Here is a 22,962-nt window from a genome sequence, read left to right as displayed (position 1 = left end):
TGCCATGTTGATTTCATATTATGCTAGTTTCTTAATCAAAATGTAATGAAATATTAAGTCAAATGCCTTACAGAAGTCTAAGAATATTACATTATTACCTTTATCAGACTTGTAATTTCATCAAAAAAGATATCACGTTAGTTTGATAGAATCTGTTTTCTATATGCCCATATTGCTTGGCATCACATATACTATCCTTTAATTCTTTATTAACAGTCCTGTATTAGTCATTCCGTTATTCTGCTCAGACTGCCATTAGGCTGACCGGACTACAATCACCACATTTGCCTTTTTCAAATACTGGCACATTAGCTTTCTTACAGTCCATGGAACATCCTCAGTGAGCCGAGAGTTACTGAAAGTCAATATTAATAACCCAGAGTATTCCAGAGCCTACTCTTTTAAAACTCTTGACGGCTGATTTTAAAATGTCTGATTTTAGTAGCTGTGGTTTTATTATCCTCAGTTACTGTTGGAATGGCAAGTATTTTATTATCATTACATGATTGACCATATCATCTGGATTTTTCCCAAATACAGACACATATTTTTGAACAGTTCTGTATTTTCTGCATTATTACTAAAAAGTGTTTCCGTTTCTGTGTAGCAATGGACCAATAACATTATTAGGATTTCTATCAGTGCAAATAATATACTTTAAAAAACCTGATTATCCTTAATTCTGGTGGCCACTGATTTCTCCACATGTCTTTTTACTTTCTTTATTTGTAAGGGAATGTCTATACAGCAAAGTTATTTCGAAATAACAACCATTATTTCGAAATCACTTTACCAGCATCTACATAGCCAAACCGCTATTTCGAAATTAAATCGAAATAGCAGAGGGCTTATTTAGAAATTGGTAAACCTCATTCCAAGATGAATAGCACCAATTTCGAAATTGCTGTTTCGAAATAAGCACTTTGTAGATGCTTATTTTGAAATAGGGGGCCTTCGGCCCTTCCCAGGATGCCCTGATGGCCACTCTGGGCACAGCCAGGAAAACTCCTCTCCTCCCTGCCTCCCCAGAGCCTTTAAAGGAGTAGATTCTGGCCACAGTGCCTGTGCCAGCTCCAAGCCTGCCAGCCCAGAGCCAGCAATCGCTGCACCTGACCCAGTGGCCCCAGCATGAGCCAGGCAGCCAGTGCCAGCCAGCCCTCCACTGCTCCCCAGGAGCAGTCTGCCAGCTCCCAGGTGCCTGCCAGGGGCCAGAAAAGGCGGGCACTTGCCTGGTCCAGTGCGGAGATCATGGACTTAATTCAGGTTTGGGGGATGCCTCCAACGGCCATGATCTCCGCACTAAATGGAGGAACACAACCGTCTACAGGCGGATGGCTGCCAGCCTGGCCACCAAAGGCCACATGCAAACCCAGGAGCAGGTTCACATGAAAATAAAGGAGTTGCGGCAGGCCTATGCAAGGGCCATAGGGGACAGCTCCCAACCGGGGCAAACCCAGACCCCTGCCCCTATTTTGATGCCATGGACCGCATCCTGGGGGGCGGGACGGTCATCGACCCTGGGGCAGAGCTTGCTGCCTCCTGCTGCTCCAGCCTCTGCTGCCTCCCCAGCTACCGCTCCTCCTCCCACTCCTTCTCCCCTTCCTGTTTCTTGCTCCACACCCTCCCCAGGTATGCCGAGGCCCCCGCACCCGTGGTGCTGGGAAGACAGTTGGGCCAGTGATACCCCCAACCCTGAGCCCTGAGCTTCTCCTTCCCCTTCCTCCCCTTGCCTCCCCCTGCCAGCTCCCTCCTCCCAGGTTTCCCCCTCCCCTCTCCCAGCCTCCCTCCTCCCCTCTCCCACCTTCTTTCCCCCGTCTCACTTCAGTTTCATCCCCCCCACACCCCAGTTTTGTTCAGTAAAGAGGCTTTGTTGTAATGAACACGTGTCTTTTATTGTACCATAGGAAGGGGTTTTGGGGAGGAGTAAGTGGAAGGATGTGAGGGAGGCATGAGGCACAAGCCCCCAGTGGGGCACACCAGGGAGACTGTTACTGCCTGCAGAACATGCTGCCAAGCTCTCAGCATCCACTCGGTGTGGATGCGCTATTTTGAAATGCATTTTGTGTGTAGATGCTTTATTTCGAAATAAGCTATTTCAAAATAATGCTGTAGTGTAGACAGACCCTAACTTCGTTATGTTATGTTATATTTTATCTTTACTTCACCTTTTTTCCATTGGTTTTACGTTAGTTCTTCATAACTGCTCCTTCTTCCTTGCTAAACCAGGCTGCAGCTTATTGTCATGGGCCCCTACCTCACTTACCAGCCAGGAGTGGGGCACTGTCCCCAGACAGGAAGTGCTCAGCACCACCCACAGCCAGGGCCAGTGGCTCTCTGCTTTGCCCCTGAGCCTGGCGCTCTGGCCTCTTGGCTATGTAGGGAGTCCTTGGTAGCTCCTGCTGTCAGCACTGGCCTAACCCAGACTTCAAGCCAAACTCCTTCCATTTGTTGCCAGCAACTGCAGAAATAAAAACACAGATAAAAATTTAAAAATCAGAAAAATAAAAATCAATAATAGAAAAATCTTAAAAATAAAATTCCATATTAATTTGGCAGGACCCAGTACCGTCTAGAGTCTAGACCATATGGGATCCTGCCCTGAGGGCAGGGGGGCTAGACTCAATGACTCTCGAGGTCCCTTCCAGTTCTAGCATCCTATTATTCTAGTCATCAACATTAGAGAAAAGGAAACATCAAGTTTGCCAGGCCTGCCTGTCGTGCTGACCAGTGCTGTCTCATGGGTTCCTTGCTGGCAAAGTCACTGCTCTATCCACCCAGGTTTTCTAGGTGGCTTGTCTCAGAATTTCCTTCCTCTCATCCGTACCATGGGAGCTTGTAGCCATCTTCAGTGGCTATCTCACCAGCCTTGGCTGCTGTGTTGGTCTCCAGACAGCACAAGTGCCCAGCCTACAATTCTGTTGCTTCCCCTCCTTGGACACAAGCTGGACTCCATCTCTCGTTCCCTATCCCCTTCCAGCCAAGTTGAATGGAACAGCACAGGGAGCATGGACCTTAATCCACTTATCTCTCCTGGCAGGAAAAGCAGGAGAGCAAGAGGCAGCTGCAGGACCTCTCTGCAAGCAGGGAAAGAGGAAATAAAATCCTGAATTCTGTAGCATCCTGCCAAAGGCTAGGTCTGCACTGCGGTGCTAGTTTGGGATATTTCCCAAAATGGCTATTCTGCATCTTTGAACAAGCCCGTTATTTCAAAATGGGACGGGTTCACTATTTTGATGTCCCCGTAAACCTCATTCCACGAGGATTAAGGGACGTTTTGGAATAGCGGTTTACTTTGAAACTTGACACCGTGTAGACGGCGCCAAGTAATAAAAGAAGCTATTTCAAAATGTACTCAAAATAAGCTATGCGATCTGCTTATTGTGAGCTATGGGTGCAGTGTAAATGCACCCCAAATGGCAAATTCTGCAGCGGTCTCTGAGCTCTGTATGCCCTGAGTGACTGGGGCTGTTCACGTATCTCAGAGTTACTGTTTCAGTCCATCAGCAGACCTGGTTAGACATCGCTGCATAGTTCACACGCTATTCATGTGACCACATTTATGTCTGTAACCATAAGGGCTAGAAAGATAATTTCTTAAAATTGTAAATTGAAAGCTAGAGGAAGATGTAAATTTCATGGCTGCAAATTCCCAAAATTCATGGGGGGCAGTGTTACCAGATCAGCCCTATTGGCTCTAGTGGTAGGTGCCTTTGGGTTCCGAGCAGCAAAACACAGGGTTCTAATCCCAGCGAGCGTGGGAACTCGTTATTATCTGTTGACCATGCCGCATAGATCATGGTGTGGTGCATCCGCCGAGGATGGACTTCACAGAGCAAAGTGCCTTTCTCTTTCAGCAGGCGAGAGGAGACAATGACAGTGAAATGTGGGAAGGGATCTCAGCGTTTTGGTCGAAAGAGATTAAGAAGTAGTGAAAACTGCATTTGCAAAGCACTAGCAGTGCACACGGCTGTCTCCTTGCTGCGAAGCCCCTCGCCTTCCAAGCATTCTCTCTCCTGCGTGGGGCCCACGTGCTGCTAGTGAACGGGAGGGGAAAACGTCATTGCACAAGGGATCCAGCCCCATGCCTGAGGATCCCCTGCCACTCCACACTGCTGCGTCCTTAGCAGAGGTGGCAGCGCGGGGGGCCAGGCGGGAGCTGCTCCGTGAGGGATGCCCATTTAAAAACCAGCTCCCCTCACAGACTGGCTGCCTGTCACCCAGCACTGCTGCCTCTGATACAGAGGCAGCAGCGCAGGATGGCAGCAACCCCTGTCCGGGGTAGGTCTGAGCGCCCAGACCCAGCGCAAGTTGGAACTGAGCCGGGCTGCCTGCCCGCCTGGCTCCTAATACACTTTAAATGCAGAGCCGCAGAAAGTGTAGGTCGTGGACCCAGTGCAAGCCAGGACTGAGCGAGGCTGCTGGCCAGCCTGCTAAACAATGCACTGGCGGGGGTGGGGAATGCATGTCGTCTATAGCACAACCTATAAGCTTTGCCTCTCGGTTAATTGACTCCACTATTACATCCCTACCCTGCACTGTTCAGCGTCTAAGATGAACACACCATCACCTCGGGGGTTGGGTTTAAAATGACAAAACAAGGAACATTTTGTGGCACCCTGAAAAACTCCTGTCATAAGGGGGTCTGATGTTTTCTTTTTACCTGGTTGTCACTGGCCAGACGTGCCCAGGCATGTTTCCTGGGCGGGAGGGGACTTGCCCCTTGTCTGTGATAGCAAATCCTGCGGGTTTATATCTGCACAGTGTTGTGGTGGCAGTGCTGGGCCCGAGCGAGCGGAGACACGACGGGGGAGTAATCGCTTCCATCGGACCAGCTTCTGCTGGGCTTTGGGGCTTGCCTAGAGCTCGTCTTGGCCCGGCGAGGGGCTCTGTGGAAGCGCGAGTGTCCGTCGCTCAGTGAACCCGCCGGGTCTCTCCGGGCTGTCGGCCATTCGCTGTCAAAGGGAAGGGTCACCCTGGGCGGCTGCTCAGGGCCCTTTGGGAGAGCTGCTGCCGGAGAGCTCACAGCCCGCTCAGTGCCATGCCTGTGTCACGCTCAGGGGGCTCAATGGACAAGGGGCCGGGGAGACCAGCCCTCTGGAGGCGAACTGCTAGGGGGCCTGCTGGTGTAGCTAATGTCAATGGGGCGAGGAGCTGCTCAGCAGCCCGGAGATCCGCCCAGTACATAGGACCAGGAGAGCGGCCAGACTGAGTCAGACCAACGGCCCATCCAGCCCGGGGCCCTGTCTGCCGACCGTGGCCAATGCCAGGTGCCCAGAGGGAGGGCACACAGCCGGGAATCGTCACGTTCCCTGCTAGTGAACGGGAGGGACTCACCTCCTGCCTAACCCAGCCAGAGTGGGGAGAAAGCTCCAGGCGCCCTGCCAGGCCAGCACACTTGCAGCCCAGCCTGCTGCTCTTGCCTTGTGCTCCCACCCTACAGCTGCACTAATGCACCTCAGTGCTGGCCATTGCAGTCCGGGCCATTGCAGTCCAGGGAGGAGCCGAAGGCAGGAACTTGTTGGGTGGGCCTGAGCTGGCACTGACCTGTGTTCTCTCTGCCTGCGTCTCAGTGCAGACACCTTAGGCCATGTGGGGCTTTCCCAGAGAGGCTCAGTAGGGCAGAATACTAATGGATCAGTTCATGCAGCCAGCACTCGTGCTCTTCTGAGCATGACCCTCCATGCAGAACCTACCCACACCTGTGTTACCAGACCTGCCCATTACTTTGGGGATGCTCATTCAGTTACCCTTCTGGGGAGGGGCCTGATCAGTCTCTCTGTGTGCGGCTTGTGGTCTCATACGGAGCTCGACTTCCCCCTCCTGCCGGATCTAGGCTCCCTAGGGCTGGGTTCTTCCCACCCCAATCAGATGAACACACAGACACTCACATCTCTGCCAGAGCACATCTGGGCTATGTCTACACTACAGAGTTTTGTTGGAAAAACAGCCATTTTTCCGACACAATTGGAGGAACATCCACACTGCAACTGCATTCTTCCTCAAGAAAATCGAAAGAACAGAAGGGTTTTTCCGACATTGGTAACCCTCTTTCTACCAGGAAGAAGCCTTTTTCCAAAAGAGCTCTTTCAGAAAAAGGTGCGTGTGGACGGGGAAGAGGGAGTTCTTTCGGAAGAAGAGGAAACAGCACGGGTGCCCGGTGGCCACTCTGTCCATAGTGATCACAGCTTACATGCAAGAGCGTCCATTCAGTGTGGATGCTCTCTGTCGAAAAAGCAGATGGCTTTTCCATGCGCTTTGGCGGTGTGAACGCTCTCTTTCAGAAGACTTTTTTCGGAAGATGCCTGCAGTCTAGACCTAGCCTGAGAGGGGCGGTTAATCAGCACTCACAAGCCGATTCTTTACACGTCCCTGGACTCAGAGGGCTGGTTGCACAGCAGAGCCAAGCTGTGACCCTCCTGTGCCCGAGGACTCAGGGGGCTGGTTGCCCAGCACTTTGAGCTGCCACCCTCATACACCCTTAGGTTCAGCACCTCCCTGCCCCGCTGTCACACCACAGCTATTTGCTGGCGACCCACTTGTTGAGCAAACCCCACAGGATGTTTGGACACTGCAGGGATCTTTAGCTTACCTACGAGGAGCATTGCTGCAGCCTGCAGCGCAAATGGGGGAGCCAAAAGGAGGGGTGAAAAAGAGAGCGAAGCAACCAGCTTAACCAGGAATATTATTTATTTCCAGGTAGCAACCACGTAACGGGAACCAGCCAAACACAACAACTACACGATTCAATCTCACTTCACCCTGAGCCCGAACGATAGGGCTAGCAAGCCAGAACCGATCACAGCAGGCAGGGTCAGGAGGCGACCTAGAGACACAGAGAGAGCTGGAGCTCCCAGGGGGGCCGGTGGTGGGAGCTGAGGGTCCGGAGGCCTGGGGACAGGCAGAGTCCCCATCGTGATCAGTCAGGAGTAGATAAGTCCCAGTGGCAAGGATGCAGATTGTGGAGAACTTACTTGAGTGGGGCCAGGGGTTTTGGAGGGAAACAACAATGGTTGCAGGGGGAGCACTGGGTTTGTTTATGGGTAAACTGAGGGCTCCAGGGAGCGTACCAAAGCTGGTTTTGTTCGGGCTAGGCGGTCGGACCTGATTGTTCAGCTATGGGCGGTGCCCCCTCGAGGGCTCACAATGCACTTAGACAGCTTCAGTGTTTTGGATACCAAGAGAAGATTTATTGCTAGAATGGGTCTGAGAACTGCTGAGCTGGGTGCAAGCGGGTGTGGGTTTATTAGCAGAGATTTCCCATCAGGCAGTGCTTCCCTGCTTTTCAGGTCCCTGACGTCATTGCGCTTCTTGCCTTGGACAGTCTGTTCTCAACCCTGGAGGCTAATAGAGGTGTCTCCCTGCCCCTTTCTGAGGCACACAGGGTGAGGGACAGGTGGATCTTCCCCATCTTTCCATTGCTTTTTGTAAGTCTTTTGAGCGGCTTGGTTCAGAGACAGGCGGGTCCTTTGTGAGCCAGGCTGAATACTCTGGCCTGGTTCCCCGGTAACACGGCGCTGGTCGGTAACACGGTGGTGATCAGGAACACGGCGGTGGTCGGTAACACGGTGTTGGTCGGTAACACGGTGCTGGTCAGGAACACGGTGGTGGTCGGTAACACGGCGCTGGTCATAACACAGCGCTGGTCAGTAACACGGCGTTGGTCGGTAACACAGCGCTGGTCAGTAACACGGTCGTGGTCGGTTACACGGCGCTGGTCGGTAACACGGTGCTGGTCAGGAACACGGTCGTGGTCGGTAACACGGCGCTGGTCGTAACACAGCGCTGGTCAGTAACACGGTCGTGGTCGGTTACACGGCGCTGGTCGGTAACACGGTTGTGGTCGGTAACACGGCGCTGGTCGTAACACAGCACTGGTCAGTAACACGGTGGTGGTCGGTAACACGGCGCTGGTCAGTAACACGGTTGTGGTCGGTAACACGGCGCTGGTCAGTAACATGGCGCTGGTCAGTAACCCGGTTGTGGTCGCATTATAAAATAGATTAGAGAGGACTTGGCAGAACTCCAGTGCTCATGCACCATATTTTTCCTGAACTGGAACTCCAATTTGGGCATCCCTGCTCACATCACAGCAGCGTGGAATTACTTTTGGTTTGCGTTTTCCCGTGGGAACATGGACTGTGCTATGGGATCCACAGAAGGAGTCGGCACCAGCGAACTCTTCTGCTAACCACCTTATTCGCGGGGGCCACGCGGAGGGGCCATGCCATGGGTGGAAGGGGGCATCCACAGCAGGGGTTGGGCCCACACCCCGGCACTGACTGGCAGCAGCAGGGAGAAGTGGAACAAGGCATCCCAGCTGCTTCACTCTCCTGGCGTGCTGCTCCGGGGAGAGGGCGGGACTGTCCTGCACTCCCCGACCGGAAGCCGAGTGACGTGGCTGGGGGAGCAAAGCAGACCCCTGCTGCTGGTGCTAGCCCCCCGGTCCCACTGTCCCACTTGGAGCCGCCTTGGTTGGGGGAAGAGGTGGGGCGGGGTGGAGCAGGGGCAGGAAGAGGTGGGGCGGGGTGGAGGGGCAGAGCTGAGCAGGGACGGGGCAGAGGAGGGATGTGCCAGCTCAGGGGAAGGGGTGTCCTGTGGTCCCGTCACCAGTCGCCTCTGTCAGTAACAGGTTTTCAAACTTGCACAGTTCTGTGCAGTGATTTAGCAGCTGCCACAAGGGTGGGTTGAGAGAAAAGCCCAGTCCCGTAGTTAGAGCTCTGGGGTGCAGCCACCTCGTCAGCAGCCTGCCCGATGCTCTTCCCTCTCCATGGTGCAAGGCAAGTCACGTTGGTGGCATGTTGGCGGCCCAGCACGATGCAGCCCAGCCCAGGAGTTCACACGTGGGGCCCTGGGGTCAGCGGTCACACCCCAGTCACCACGTGGGGGAGCTGGGCATGGTGCTTTCCAGCAGATCTAGACCCATCCCAGCATTTCACTAGCTCCCCTTCCCAGACCCTGGGCTGCCTTTCCAAACCAATACTTGTCACCCTGGCTTCAAAGAGTCTTTGGGTTTGAATTTGAAGCACTTTTTGGGTGTCTCTTCAAATAACTATTTGTTCGCGGAAGTGCAGAACGGTCCCAAGCTGTCACTTCCAGCGTCCTGCGGAGCCCGGAGAACCGGCTTTGTTTGCCTTTGGTGGTAGAGAGGTACCGGGGTGTTTTCCCCTTGAAATGCGACTGCAGTTGTGCCTGCATGAAACTGCCTCCCACCCCCGCATCAGTGCTGACCTGAGCAAAACCAGCACCCCAAAGCACTGCCAAGGGAAAAATGGGCATGAGATGGCACTTGGCCAATGTGTCTGATCATTGACTGTGATCATAAAATCATAAAAATAATCACCAAAAGGTAAATAAATTACCCAGCTTGCTATTATTCTTACGTCCAGTTTGGCATACAAGCTGAAGCCACGAATGATTTATCCCCGTTTTAACAATAATACTCGTTTTACTGAAAGATGGTCAGCACTACCGTGCGCTCAGGCTCAGTGCCAGCTGTCGAAAGGTGACTGTTTCAGCAGCAATCCGTTACATTATGAATAATACCAGTCCCCAAATGGAGGGGAGTTCGTTCTGTCTGCTTAATTAGCCCTGCTAGACCTTTGCCTTCAGCTAACAGCACCCATCGTTACATGTAGGGAATAGGGAAGAGCAGAGTTAGCAAACCAGCTGCCAAAACTAGGGAGTTCATATAGTCTGACTTTTCATCCTAGCATGGCTCTTTGTTCTTGTGGGACCCTGGGTAACTCCAAGTGGTTGACCATGCCCCCAGCACCTCAGAAGTTACATGCCCACCACTGCCCACCATAAAGAGTGTCAGTTATACAGTGCTCCTGGGCGCTAGGCGACACCCAGGAGATATAGCGTTCTCCTCTTTCCCTTTGGGAGTCCTGAAGGCCAATTCTCCTGCCCCAGGCTGTTACTAAATCTGGGACCCCTTGAGAGCTGTGTGTATGTCACAGTCCCAGGACTCCTGTGTTTGAATATGGCCTCGGTCACGCCCACGCTCAGTGAGTGCTCAGCCTTGTCCCGCGTAGCGGGTGCCTGGCGACTTGCTTCCATGAGAGCAGGAGGCCCAGCACATATGGGAAGCCAAGTGACTCTCAGAGTGAAGGCCTTGCCACACAACGTGTCCAGCATTGAAATAGGAGCCCATCAATCAAGCCTGAGGGGAGGAAGTAGCTCAGGTCTGGAATAGTAGGGTGATGCAGGTCAGGGCGGTTAGTGGGTGTTGGTCAATTTATTTGTGTAACATCTGCCTGCCTCAGGACTGGTTCTAGCCTACCATGTGTGACCCTTTACTGCCACACGCGCCAAAATTCACCCCTTTGCTCACTCAGGTAGAAAAGGAACAACATATAGTCTCTGTTAGTCTTCTGCTATTCAGACGATAGGGCTTTTGGAATATAAAATGCCAAGTAGCGCATGATTCCCATGATTGTGTATTAACTTCTTGATTACATTGGGCTAAAGTTGGAGCCAGAGGGGCACGGCTCCATCTCTGCCTGTGAGAGACGCGGCCATGGGGAGCTGCCCACTGAGGCTAACCTCAGTCTTTTCTGTCTTCTCTCCTCATCCTCCTAGGCTGGGACAATTTCGCCATTGAAAAGAAGCTTGAGAAGTTGAAGAACTTTGAGTCTGTGCTTTTGCCATCAAATGGACAATAACATGGAGACATAATTTATTCATCCCCAAGCCATCGCCCATTGTCAGACGTACAAGATACTTGAAATCACAGACAGGACTGTAACAAATATTTTAATAGAAATTTACCAAGATACCTGGTCTGCAGAAACAGGCCCATCTGAGTCGGGTGGCTCTCAAGTGTCCAGTGACTCTGGGTCCATTTGGATGTTCGTGTGCACCTTTCCAGGGTTGTAGGAAAAGACAAAGTCTGAAGGAAAGACGTTCACGTCGACATAAGAGACAACAACAGGTAGGGACTAAATCCCTCGTCTTCATTTACTCTGTAGTAGTTTTTCCCCCTCTCTTCTTGAGATTTCCCTAATGACCTGGCCTTCACATGAGCTGACCCTCACTTCTCTTTGTGCTTACTGAAATAGGGGAGCTGTCATTAGAATGGCTTATTGGAACAGCAGAGGGATATTTTTAATACAGCAAAACCTGCATTATAGACGTAGAGAAAAGGCAGGGATGGAGAAAGATGAGAAAAATGGATGAAGTGATGAGAGATATAAGAAGTAAAGACAGAGGGGATGAAGTAGAAGGAAGAGAAAGACAAGGAAAATAAAATCTTGTCTGTGCATTACAGCTAACTGTTATTTATAGTGTCCAACATGTGTTAGGTTCTATGTTGAGCAAATACAAAGAAAAGTTCCCAACCCAAAGAGTTTGCAAACTAGTTGTAAATGTAGCTCCCTTAATGAAAAATGACAACCAAGGAGGAGGCCAGGAGGAGGAAGGATACCGGTTTGGGCAGCACCAGGTCCTGGAGTTATTCCATTTTGGTGTGTGTACATCTTGCTGGTGCCATAAAGTGGCATTTTCTTGCTTTTGCATTACTGCATTTCATGTCAATAACACAGTAGTAAGGGCTTCCCAGGAAGAACCTGTATGAGAAGAACGTTGGGTGTCACCAACGTGAGAGACGATCACGGCCTACACAAGTCCTTTCTGCCCAGGCTATTGTCTTACATTATCAGAAGAAATGGCCTGGGTTAGTCCCAGGCTGGCTGGATAGGGGAGAGAGGGAGGCATTGTGGGTGACCGCTAGTTTCCACGTCTAGGTGCCGAAGAGCATCCTAGTAGATTGGACAGAAGGGAGGGGAGTGAGGAGGAGTTGGTGGAAAGGAAGTTGGGTTTTCGACGTGTTGGCAATAAGCCGTCTAAGGCCACTGTCCAAGAAGCAAGCTGCTGCATGGGCCGAGCCGAGGAGACAGAAATAGCCCTGCAATGACAGCCAGGGCCCTGATTCCAGAGAGCACGGCTGTCCTCTGACTCTGCTCTACCCGTGCCAATTTGCAATCTTACCCCACAAAGCGGGGGGGAGGGCAGCTCCTCTGAACTGGTGCCAGCAGTGCTGCTCTGCAAGGAGCACTGCCCACCTGGGACACAGTAGTCAGCTTGCCTGGAAGGTCGTGCTAATTTACTGCTGCTCTCATTAAAGCCCAGTTCCGCAATAATCTTATGCCCAGGGAAGGGCAGAAAAAGCCTGATGCCCTCAACAAGCCATAAATCCAGGGTAAAGACAAAGTGTTTCTTGCTTAGCTCATGAAGGCCAGAAGTGCCCTCTCCAGGGGTGGAGCTGTGTGCCCAGCTGCTGATACTCCAGCTCAGCTTTATTCCTCAAAACCCTGAACAGGAACCAGTTGTGTCAGCTGATTTCCCCGGGCAGAGCGTCACGTGGCAACGCCAAGTTCTTCCCACCCTTCGGACAGAGACCAGGGTCCGGCCTTCTTGTCTTGCTTTCGAAGAGCTCGCGCAGGACCGTTCCCAGCAGAAGCACTTCCAGGGCCCGCCTACGTCTACCCCCACTGGCACCCTGCCGGCCCAGCTGCAGTCTCCAGAGACGGCCAGGATCAGGACCATGGAGGATGCCCCTTTCAAATTAGAATCAAAAGGAAAGTTTCTTTTTTCTCCATGCACTAATTGTGACACCCATTCAGCCTTGTCCCCTCGCGTCCCTAGGGCACACTCTCCGCTCTGACCAATCCAGACGCTTTCCCTAAGGAATCTGTCACCAGAAGCCTGGAATCCTTAAGCAAGAACCAATCCTTCTGAGCACCGATTAACTGTGGAAAAAGAAGTGTGTTCTGCTGCCAATCCAGCAGGGATGTTCAATGGAAACTCCCTGTCTGAGCAGGGAAAGCCTACAGCTGCCGCTCTTGTCTTCATTTTATGGTCCCAAGCCTGCGTCAATCAACCAGAGCTCTCTGCATCGATCCACGTCCTGGCCACTCAGCGACGCCTCCCTCGGCACACTCAGCCACGCTTTTCCCACGCTGCAGTGGGACACCTTGATTCAGGTGAGCCACAGCACTCAGGCAGAACGGGCATCTGGTGGAACGCTTCCCTGGGATCCCTCTGAAGAGCTCATCCCTGCCAGAAGAATTCTGACCTCCATTTACAGCACAGTAGTTCTTTGTTAAAAAAAAAAATCACCTTTCTTGTTATGAATCAGTGTCACAGAAGGTGACCAGCTGTCCCAATTTTATAGGGACAGTCCTGATATTTGGGGCTTTGTCTCATATGCATGCCTATTATCTCCCACCCCTTCCTGAGTTTTCACACTCACCTCCCCTGCTGCATAATTTGAGACTGCACGGAGACGGCCAGCCACAGTGACTCAGAGAGGGGTGAACTGTGCCATTTGTTCCCATTGGGTGCTAAATTGGAAGCTGATGTTGACAGTGTAAATGGCAACACAGCTAATTACTCCCTGCTAAGACGTAGCTATATGTAGAATGGGCGATGCTGTGGGATAAAGGTTCTACTGATACGACTTTGAGATTACTTGCAAGGGGTGACACTGCAAGTGAATTATGTGGGTACCCCAAGCTGGCGCTGTCAAAATCTTAACAGATAATCCTGTCCAGTAGAAAACATGTTCTAGAAGAACAATTACAGGAGTGGTTAGAATTTTACAGATTTATTAGAACTATTTTTTTTATCCCTCTTCTTGTAAATCCAGGGGCCTTTGTTACCTGTGTCCAATTGCACAAGACAAGAGGGACTTATAAAAATGACTTAAAATTGCTTTACAACTAAAACATCACCCATTTAAAGTCAAGAAATCTCAGATCTTCCAGGCTAGAAGCAAGTGCTAGGGCCCCATGGAAAGTCTTCTCTTCCCACTAGATTACGTTTTCCTTTTCTAGTTCTACAGTCTTGCAGGAGACTGGGTTTTAACAGCAAATCATAATGTGTGAAAGGCTGCCACTAGCCCACCCCAGTCCTGGGATTATTTGAGAGGAAATTCTTCTTTTGTGGAGGAGGAAAATGCTTTACCAGGTTAATTTATTATTTATTCTTAGTTATCTTAAACTATTAACAATTTTCAGTTGTTAAAGTAATATTTGAGTAAGTGAGCAGAGGGCACGTAAAAATGGTGAAAGGTGCAAGATAACTATACATCACGTGGTTGTGCAATGTATCATAGAGCTGTCAACTCCATCTCTATTGTTTGTGTATCTATATAAAAGCATTTAGAAACCATCAAAGGAATTTACAGTAATATAGGGCTGTCAATTAATTGCAGACAATTCACATAATTAACACAAAAATAATCACAATTAAAAAATTAATCATGATTAATCACAATTTTAATCATGCACCAATTGAAATTTAAAATTGGATGTTTTTTCTATATTTTCAAATATATTGATTTCAATTACAAGACAGAACACAAAGTAAACAATGCTCACTTTAGATTATTTTATAACACATATTTGCCCTGTAATATGATAAAAGAAATAGTGTATTAATTCACTTATGCAAATGCTGTAGTTCAGTGTCTTTATTGTGCAAGTAAATGTAGGGTTTTTTATTACATAACTGCTCTCAAAAATAAAACAATGTAAAACTTTAGAGCCTACAAGTCCACTCAGTCCTACTTCTCATTCAGCCAATTGCTAAGACAATCAAGTGTGTTTACATTTACAGGAGATAAAGCTGCACACTTCTTTTTTGCAGTGTCACCTAAAGGTGAGAAAAGGTTTTCACATGGCACTTCTGTAGCCAGCACTGTAAGGTATTTAAGTGCTAGATATGCTAAACAGATGTCTCTTCAGGCTTTGACCACAATTCCATGATTCCATACTGACGTTTGTTAAAAAAAAGTGTTAATTAAATTTGTGATTCAACTCCTTGGAGAGAATCGCATGTCTCCAGTAGGGATGCAAGATCCTGGTTAATCAGTTAACCAGTTAAACCTTAGGTTTGATCAATTAAGTGGGATCCCTCATGGGGAACGAAGGGGGGCTGGCACAGGAGTCTATATCCCTAAGCACAGGCGGGGGGCTAGCTTCTGCTCCCAGCCCCCCGTCCCCATGCTTAGCGCTGCCAGCTGCCACTGTCGTCCCCCTGGCTGCAGCCGTCCCAGGGACCGAGGCCCTGCAGTCCGGCTCTCCTCGGCCACCAGGGAAGGCTGGGACCGCGGCCCAGCAGTCCAGCTCCCCTCGGCCACCGGGGAAGGCTGGGACTGAGGCACGGCAGCCCGGCTCCCTCGGTCACTGGGGAAAGCAGCCCAGCTTAGCAGCCCAGCCGCTGCAGAGTGATGGGGCTGTGGCGTCACAACCCGGCTCCACCTGGCTGCCAGGAAGGGCTAGGCCAATGCCTCAGTATGGCATCCCTGGCTCTCCACGTGGACAGGAAGGATCAGTCTGGGAGTGGGTGGGACTTGGCTCCAGGGGCAGAGCCTTGAGTGGAAGGGGCAGGGCTGGAGCTTCCCTTCCCCAGCTGGGCTTTCACCCAACACCCCTATTTAATGAAGTGATGCTTACTGGGTAAGCCACTCGCACCCCTAGTCTTTTGCACTCTGACATGTATATTGTGGTATTGCCGTCTACGTTTTCATTTTAAGACCACTCTCACTGCAGATTTGACAATCCGCCCAGAAGGTACCAATGTGAGATTTCTACAGACAGCTACAGCACTCGGCCCAAGGTTTCAGTATCTGAAGTGCTTTCCAGAAGCTGAGAGGGATGAGGTGTGGAGCCTGCTGTCAGAAATCTTAACAGAGCAAACACTCTGATGCAGAAACTACAGAAATTGAATCACCAAAAAAGAAAATCAGCCTTCTTCTCATGGCATCTGACTCAGAGGGTGAAAATGAACCCACATCAGTCTGCTCTGCTTTGGATCATTCTCGAGCAGAGCCCATCATCAACGTGGACACGTGTCCTCTGGAATGACGGTTGAAGTATGAAGAGCATCTGGCATGTAAATGTCTACAACAGTGCCGCTTGCTTTCAGGTGACAATGTAAACAAGATGCAGGCAGCATTATTTGCAAATGTAACCACACTGGTTTGTCTGAGCAATTGGTTGAACAAGAAATAGGACTTAGTGGACTTGTAGCCTCTAAAGTTTTACATTATTTTATTTTTGAATGCAGTTATTTTTTGTACATAATTCTACATTTATAAGTTCGACTTTCATGATAAAGATATTGCACTACAGTACTTGTCTAAAATGAATTGAAAAATACAATTTCTTTTGCTTGCTACAGTGCAACTATTTGTAATCAAATATATAAAATAACACTTTATACTTTATATTCTGTGTTGCTGTTGACATCAATATAATTGAAAATGTAGAAAACATCCAAAATATTTAAATAAATGGTAATCTATTATTAACAGTGCAATTAATTGCAATTAATTTTGAATCACATGATAGCCCTACAAAAGTGCTATTGAATTAATAATTCCCCTCTGGTTCTCCCCCCCACCCCCCCAGGTTAACTAGGCTTACTGACTGCATTGTACAAAGAGGGAAACTTGGGGAGGTCCATTGGCAGTGGGTAGGGGAGGCTAAGACAGCGAGATGAGGCCCTGCCCACAGTCTGCCCCCAGAGCCCCAGGGAAGGGAGCCACGCTGCTCACCGTCGCTGGGGTGGAGGGGCTGTGCGCTCCCTCTCTCAGCACCAGAGGTGGGAGCTGTGGCCATTGTGTGGGGTCTGGTGGCCACAGCGGTGTGGCTCTGTGTTCCGGGACATGCCCATGGGGAGCGGGCCTTAGTGGGAAGTGCCTGGAGCCACCCATGGGCAGGTTTACACTTCAAACACTGCATCAGTGCCGCTGGGCCACTGCAGTGCTCAGGCAGAGATGCTCCTAAGGCCACAGGTATCGTTAATCCACCTCTCGAGGGGCAGGAGCTCTCCCATCTAACAGTGCTGTCTGCATGGGAGTTTAGGGCAGCAGAGCTACCTTGCTAGAGTGGGTGGATTTTAATACCCCTAAGCAACACAGTTACGCAGGCTGAACCTCTCCAGTCTGGCACCCTCGGGACCTGACCGGTGCCCAACCAGAGAGTTTGCTGGACCTCGGGAGGTCTCTGTGGTCTAGCAGCACAACTAAAACAATTCCACAGGGCACTGAGAAGACATTTTGGGATGAATTAGAGTGAAACAGCAGCACAGAACCCTGAGAGCCAGGGCTGATGGCTGTGAACAAACATTACGGGACTGCGGGAAACTTGCCCTCCCCCCATGCTAAGTGGACACCTGGCGAATTCACATCATGCCGGACCATGGGTGTTGCCGGACCAGAGAGGTTCAGCCTGTACTGAAACCAGTCTGGAGCACAGACCAGGCCTTATTCAAATTCTGTCTGGCTATGTCTCTGTTCGAGACCTTTTAACTTACCTGCCAGCATTGTATCTGGGCGCTGTCAGCCGGACAGCGACCTGGGGCTGAGCTGGGAATAGGCCCCACAAGCCCTGAGTCCGAGTCCTCCAGCTAAGGCACAAAATCATTCTTCCTTCTGCCATCTTGCTCAGTGACTTAGCACCCAGCCGGACCCTTCTGCTGACCAGATGTGTCCCAAACCAGGGCTGGAAAGAGAGCTGTTTGGCCTGGGCTTCAGTGCAGCAATAATGGGAAGGGACTTTTCTTTTTCCTTCTGGCTGCCGGGTGTGACACTCTCCTCCTCCGCGGAGGAACAAGAGCCAGCAGAAAACGCAGAGAGAAGGCTCGTTAGGAAACACCAGGCTGACACCAGCAAGAGAGCCCTGCTAAGGAACACAGTAGCTACCAACGTGGCTTTTTGAGGAGCATAAACATCAGGGTCCTGTTCTGTTGCCCTGAATTACAGGTGCCCAAGTCGGACACCTTTGGCTGCAGCTTTCTTCTTTCAAGGACTGAGTGGTCTCCCATTTACAAACCTGGGCCTTTGCCATTGGCCAGTTTCATTAGCACAGCTTGGACCTCTCTCATCGGACTGCGTTCGTCTAGAAGCACCTGTGCCTCGGCATCCCAGGGGATGCTCCGGGCTGGAGCACTCACAGGGAACGCCCAGGGGCCTGCACTCAGCAACTCCTCCCGCTGCAGAGAGCTCCGTTGTGCCTCTGGCTCAGAGAGCGAGAGAGCTGAGTAGGTGGCGGGGGGCTCTCAGGGGAAGGGGCAGGGTGGCTGCAGAGCACCACGGCCAGGGGCCCAGAGTGCAGCCTGTCGACCGCAGCCCCCTCTGGCAGCCACGGGGCATGGGACAACCCTCCCTCAGTGACCCCGGTGCAGGCCCAGGGCAACCCCCTGCCACCGGCCCCAGCCCACCACCAAGCCCCTCTTCTATCCCCTTTGTGCTCCTTGCCTGAAGCCCCCTCCCCCAAGTGACATGAGCTGGGGGGTTTCCGGAGGGCCAGGCAGGGGTCGGCCCCCTCACTCACCATGGCAGCAGGAGCTGGAGTGACCTGGCAGGCTGCTCTTCCAGCCCACGGCGCTCTGCTTCACCCCAGAGGCTGAGGCCGGGCCCGGGGCCGAGTCGCTCCGCTTGCCCCTCCGGCGGTGAAGCCAAGCGCAGCAGGCTGAGGCGTGGGGGGTGCAGAGCAGGCTGCTGGGTTGCTCCAACTCCCGCCGTCACGTGAGTGCAGGGGGCCCCAACTCCTGCAGCCACCCTGCCCCCTTCCTGAGACAGCCACCCCAGACCCTCCTGTGCACAGGCAGGGCAGCTCTGCCTGCAGCCACAGCAGGGGGGCCAACACTGACCTTCCCTGCTCCACCAGTTCCCTGATTTGGGGACAGTCAGGGCCCAAGGCTGCCGGCGCAGGGAGATGCAGCCTGCACTTTTGTGATACAGACGTTTTCCCAGGAGCACCACTCAGCATTGCTCCCAGGCTAAGTCAGCCACAGCCCAAGGCCAGAAAGGGGCCACTCAAAAGCCTCGTTTCTGAAAACAGACACTTGATTTTGTTGCTGTTCATTGATGAAGCGCTGATTCCCCTCCCCCGCCACCGACATCCTACCCCTCACTAAGAGGCTGATTTCATTTTGGCTGATTTCTCATTCCGATTGCGAGACTACCCCAGATGTGTCAGTGTTTGCCAGACAGAGGACGACGTGGCCACTGCTACAATCAGTGAATAGTCTAAACACACACAGTCACGTGCACGCAGAGAATTAGTGAACAATCTAGTGTGCAAATCCATAGCACGCTAGCCTGCGGCTCATTCCTTGTCCATGTGGGCCCTGCTACCGGGCACTAAATGTTGCCTGCTGGGCTTTTCCGCGCTGCGGTCTGAAATCTCAGAAGGTGGCAGCACACTCTGGGCAAGTCTGTACTAGGGATGTTAAATATCGGTTAATTAAATAGTCGAGTAACCTCCTGAATTCTTATTGGTTACTTGAATATTCTATAGTCCCTGGGGGCGGGGCCAGCAGCAGTGCAAGGAGCCAGGCAGGAGCTAGTCTGTGAGGGGAGCTTGTTTAAAACCCAGCTCCTCTTGCAGACCCAGCAGTGCGGGGTGACAGCAGCACCAGTGTCTGGGGGGGCCTGGACCTGGCGCGAGCTGGAACTGAGCCAGGCTGCCTGCTCGGCTCCTACTACACTTTAAATGCAGAGCCTCAGCAGGGGTAGATCCCGCACCCAGCATGAGCCAGAACTGAGCCGGGCTGCTGGCCAGCCTGCTAAGAAATGTAGTAGTTGGTGGGGGGAGGGAAATGTGTGTGGTGTATCGCGTTAACCTAGGCGCTTTTGCTTATCGGTTAATCGACTCCACTACTGCATCCCTAGCCTGTACTACAGCTGGACATCTGCTGCTGGGCCAGCCCTCCTGGCTCAGGCTTGTGGACCTGGGATACTGGTGTAGACATTTGAACCTGCTCTCTGGGATCCTGCAAGGTGGGAGGCCCTGAGCTCAGGCGGTTGCCCAAGCCAGAACATCTACACCAGTGGTGTCCAGGACTCGAGCCACGAGCCACGTGTGGCTATTTGGCCGGTTGAGTGTGGCTAGTTCACTATGGTTAGCTGCCGTGGATCTACGCCGCAGTTAAACAGCGCCCTCCCTAAATCCCGCGAGCCTGAGTCAGCTGGCACACGCCAGCTGTGAGCATCTAATTGCACAGTAGACATCCCCAGAGGGAGTCTGAGAGCAACAGCCAGTTCCCCCAGACCGTCACTGGGCAGCACGCTAGTCTGCAGCAGATTTACCAGCGCTCCCTCCAGACAAGCCCTGAGGCAGAAAGCAAGCCCACAAACCAGAAATGGGAGCATGGACTTCGTTTGGTTGGAGTTACTTGGTTTTAAGTTATACATCCTGCACTCCCTCTCCAAAATCAGTCCCCTTATCTCCCTCCCTTCCCACCAGCCACCTCCAGTTCCAGAGTCTTTATCCCCGCTGTCCAGTTCAGCTCCCTCCCTTCCTCCCTCCGGGAACCATTCGCTCAGGAGTGTTGCTGTTTGAAATGGAAACGCCACGACATGGAAAAAGGAGGAAGCAAAATTTAACAGTGACACCTACTTCCTGAGCAAACGCCAGAAACAAAACGTCTTCCCCAAGGTCTCCCCATCTAGAGACCATTACGCACAACTCCGAACGTGCTGAACTCCTCTGCAGATCGGCTTATGAAAACCAAGGGCCCACTCGCTGTACTTCACATGCTGCAGAACGACCTACCTCCCCCCAGAAATCATCTGTCTCTGCACATGCAGGAAGAATAAACATCAGGAAACACACCTGGAAATCATGCAAGAAACCCCAACCAAAACAACAAAACCTACCTGCTGACACCCATCCAACCCAAAATAAAAGGTGGTTCAATAAAAGTTACTACCCCCAGTCTCATCCGCCTGGTCCACTAATAGCCCTGGCTCAACAGGGCTGCAACAATACCAGCAGAAGCTTAGCTGGCTAAGTTCTTACACGTCTGGAGGAAGAATTGACACATCAGTGTGCAAGAGAGGGCGGCGCATGGATAGGGGAAGCCCCACTCCCTCAAGCATCTGGGGCTGCTGTAAAACTTGGAGGTGTTTCTCTTCTTTCCTCAGACCAGCCAGGGGTGGTAAACGGGCCTGTTAAAGTGCTAATGTCCTGCAAGTGGAATCCCACCTCCCAGTTAGCAAGATAATGAGTTCACACCTAACTAATGGAGCCTTAATTGACTCACTAATGGGCCACCTTTTCTTCAACACTTGCCCACCCCTTAGGATGGCAGTTGTGAAGGGAAGAACAGGTGAAGGATGAGCTCTGTCCTGCACCGGCTCCCTTGGATTCTCTAGAGTCCGGTGTCCCCCCCCCCCTCCCCCCCGACTGGCTCTGGCTCTGGCTCTTCAGGCTGCTTCCAGGGGCACCAGCTCTCTACTGTTTTAGAGGAAAAGTAAACAGATGGAGGCCCCGTGTCTTTATTAAACATTTCCCTTTAACTGCATACTTTGGCTCTGTGCCCAGCTGCAGGGAACCGCTCCCAGCCCGCAGTGCTGCCCCATGGTTCCCAGGAGAGAGAAATGCCCTTGGAAAAACCAAGCACCTGTGTTGGAGGCTCCTCCCTTCCTTGATACCCGCAGGGAGGTGGCAGCCAGGCAGACTACTAGGAAGGTCCCTGGATTTCATGTGTCAGCTGGCCCTGGGGGAGAGAGTGAAGAGGAGGGCCCAGGGAGAGGTGATGGAATCCACCTGATTCAAATGCTGGCAGCTGGAGATGGGGATCCAGGCTGGCCGGGGGCAGGGATAATCTTGCTAACAGCTAAATGTGACATCGGGGGAAGGGTGGGCTTGCTAGCTAGAAAAGAGGATGGACGAGACAGGAGCTGTAGATAAAAAGGCCAGAGAATTCCCTTCTTAAATCTAGAGCAGCAAGAGAACGTGCACTTGTATTTACTGTGCTCCCGCACCCCTACAGCTGGTCAGCAATTGTCGTGGGTCTCCAGGTCCCATTGAACTCGGGGTCTGTTTGCATGTCAGGATAAGTGTGCACTAGCCCAGCACTGGTCAGGAGCCAACATGGCTTGTCTTGCTCCTTTGGTTGGGACAAAATGGCTCCTATGCTAGGAGCTGTATTGCATGCCAGGCCTTGGCCCAGGGGAGGCACGCAGGCGAAGAGAATCGGCAGGGGGGTGCCTGCTGAAGCAGGGGGAGACTCTTCAGGAGTGGGGTGCAGGGAGGAGCGAGCGGAGGCAGCAATGCAGAGGCTGGAGGAGAGGGAGAGAGAGAATCCCCAGCCAGGCAGGCAGAGAGGGAGGGAACACATCTGAGGAACAGAGTGATGTCAGCATTTCCTTGTGGATCGGTCATGTGGTGCTTGCCAGGTAAACAGGCTAGAAATAGATGAGCGGAAGGCAGCGTATGGCGTGCAGCGCAGGGCTAGAGGAGCTCAGCCCTCACCCTTTCCTGGCCTCGCTGCTGCAGCTCACACAAGCAGCCTGCTGCGGCGCTGGCCAGAGTCCCCACAGGAGAGCTCCCCCCGCCCAGAGAGCGAGAGAACTAAAAGTCTAGAGATTGATTGAAAGCCTTAAATAGCGAATGCTCGTTTTGATTTGAAAACCCTGACAATCCAGGGAGGTCGCTTTGGTGACTTTACAAGCCCTTGGGTCCAGCCCCTCTTTCACTCACAGGGTTTCAGTGCCCTGAAGAGGAGCGGGCAGCCGGAACAGATAACGACGCCGTTTCTTTTCAGCGATGGAAGAGACAACGTTGGGGGGACTCAGTGGAAAGATTCCAAGTGCTGAAGGGACTTGTTAAAGGGGAAGGAAAGAAACTGTCCTCAGGGCTGAAAGGGTGAACCTCAGGGACCAAGTGAAACCCGAGAGACTGTCGAGGAAACGGGAGTTGTATTGAATGAGGTGGTCCATGAGCCATGCAGCTGGCAAGCGCGGTCAGAGCAGATGATGCCCATGAAGCGCTGTGAAACCCCAGGAGCAGTTTCCCCCACAATGTGCCATTTACTACTTTAACGTCATTCAAACCCCTCCTGGAACGTGGCTGCATCTAGGGGGCCCTTCAGTGTTATCCACCAATTACATTATTAACGGCAACAAACAGCTACCTGGGCTGCTTGGAGAGGGCACCTTTTAAT

The 22,962-nt window shown here is 51.8% G+C and overlaps 1 protein-coding gene and 1 long non-coding RNA gene across 6 annotated transcripts in view; one reads left to right on the top strand and one right to left on the bottom strand.

The window, feature by feature from the left end:
- The window catches only part of ZFHX3 (zinc finger homeobox 3), a 1,230,042-nt gene that overhangs the window by 929,062 nt on the left and 278,018 nt on the right, over nucleotides 1-22,962 (top strand). For all 4 annotated transcript variants that reach the window (XM_075939761.1, XM_075939759.1, XM_075939760.1 and 1 more), the window contains one exon: nucleotides 10,582-10,933. The gene's annotated coding sequence lies outside the window, so the exon portion shown is untranslated. The remainder of the gene's footprint in view (nucleotides 1-10,581; nucleotides 10,934-22,962) is intronic.
- Nucleotides 1-22,962, bottom strand: part of LOC106732259 (uncharacterized) — a 115,355-nt gene that overhangs the window by 82,698 nt on the left and 9,695 nt on the right. Inside the window, exon 2 of one of the 2 annotated variants that reach the window (XR_012906619.1) lies at nucleotides 2,166-2,458. This is a non-coding gene — a long non-coding RNA (uncharacterized LOC106732259). The remainder of the gene's footprint in view (nucleotides 1-2,165; nucleotides 2,459-22,962) is intronic. The other variant, XR_012906618.1, reaches the window with a different exon arrangement.

This window comes from Pelodiscus sinensis, chromosome 12, assembly GCF_049634645.1.
Source record: "Pelodiscus sinensis isolate JC-2024 chromosome 12, ASM4963464v1, whole genome shotgun sequence".
NCBI classification, from domain to species: Eukaryota; Metazoa; Chordata; order Testudines; family Trionychidae; genus Pelodiscus; species Pelodiscus sinensis.
The sequence above is the reverse complement of the archived record's forward strand: the minus strand, read 5'-3'. Positions and strand labels throughout refer to the sequence as shown.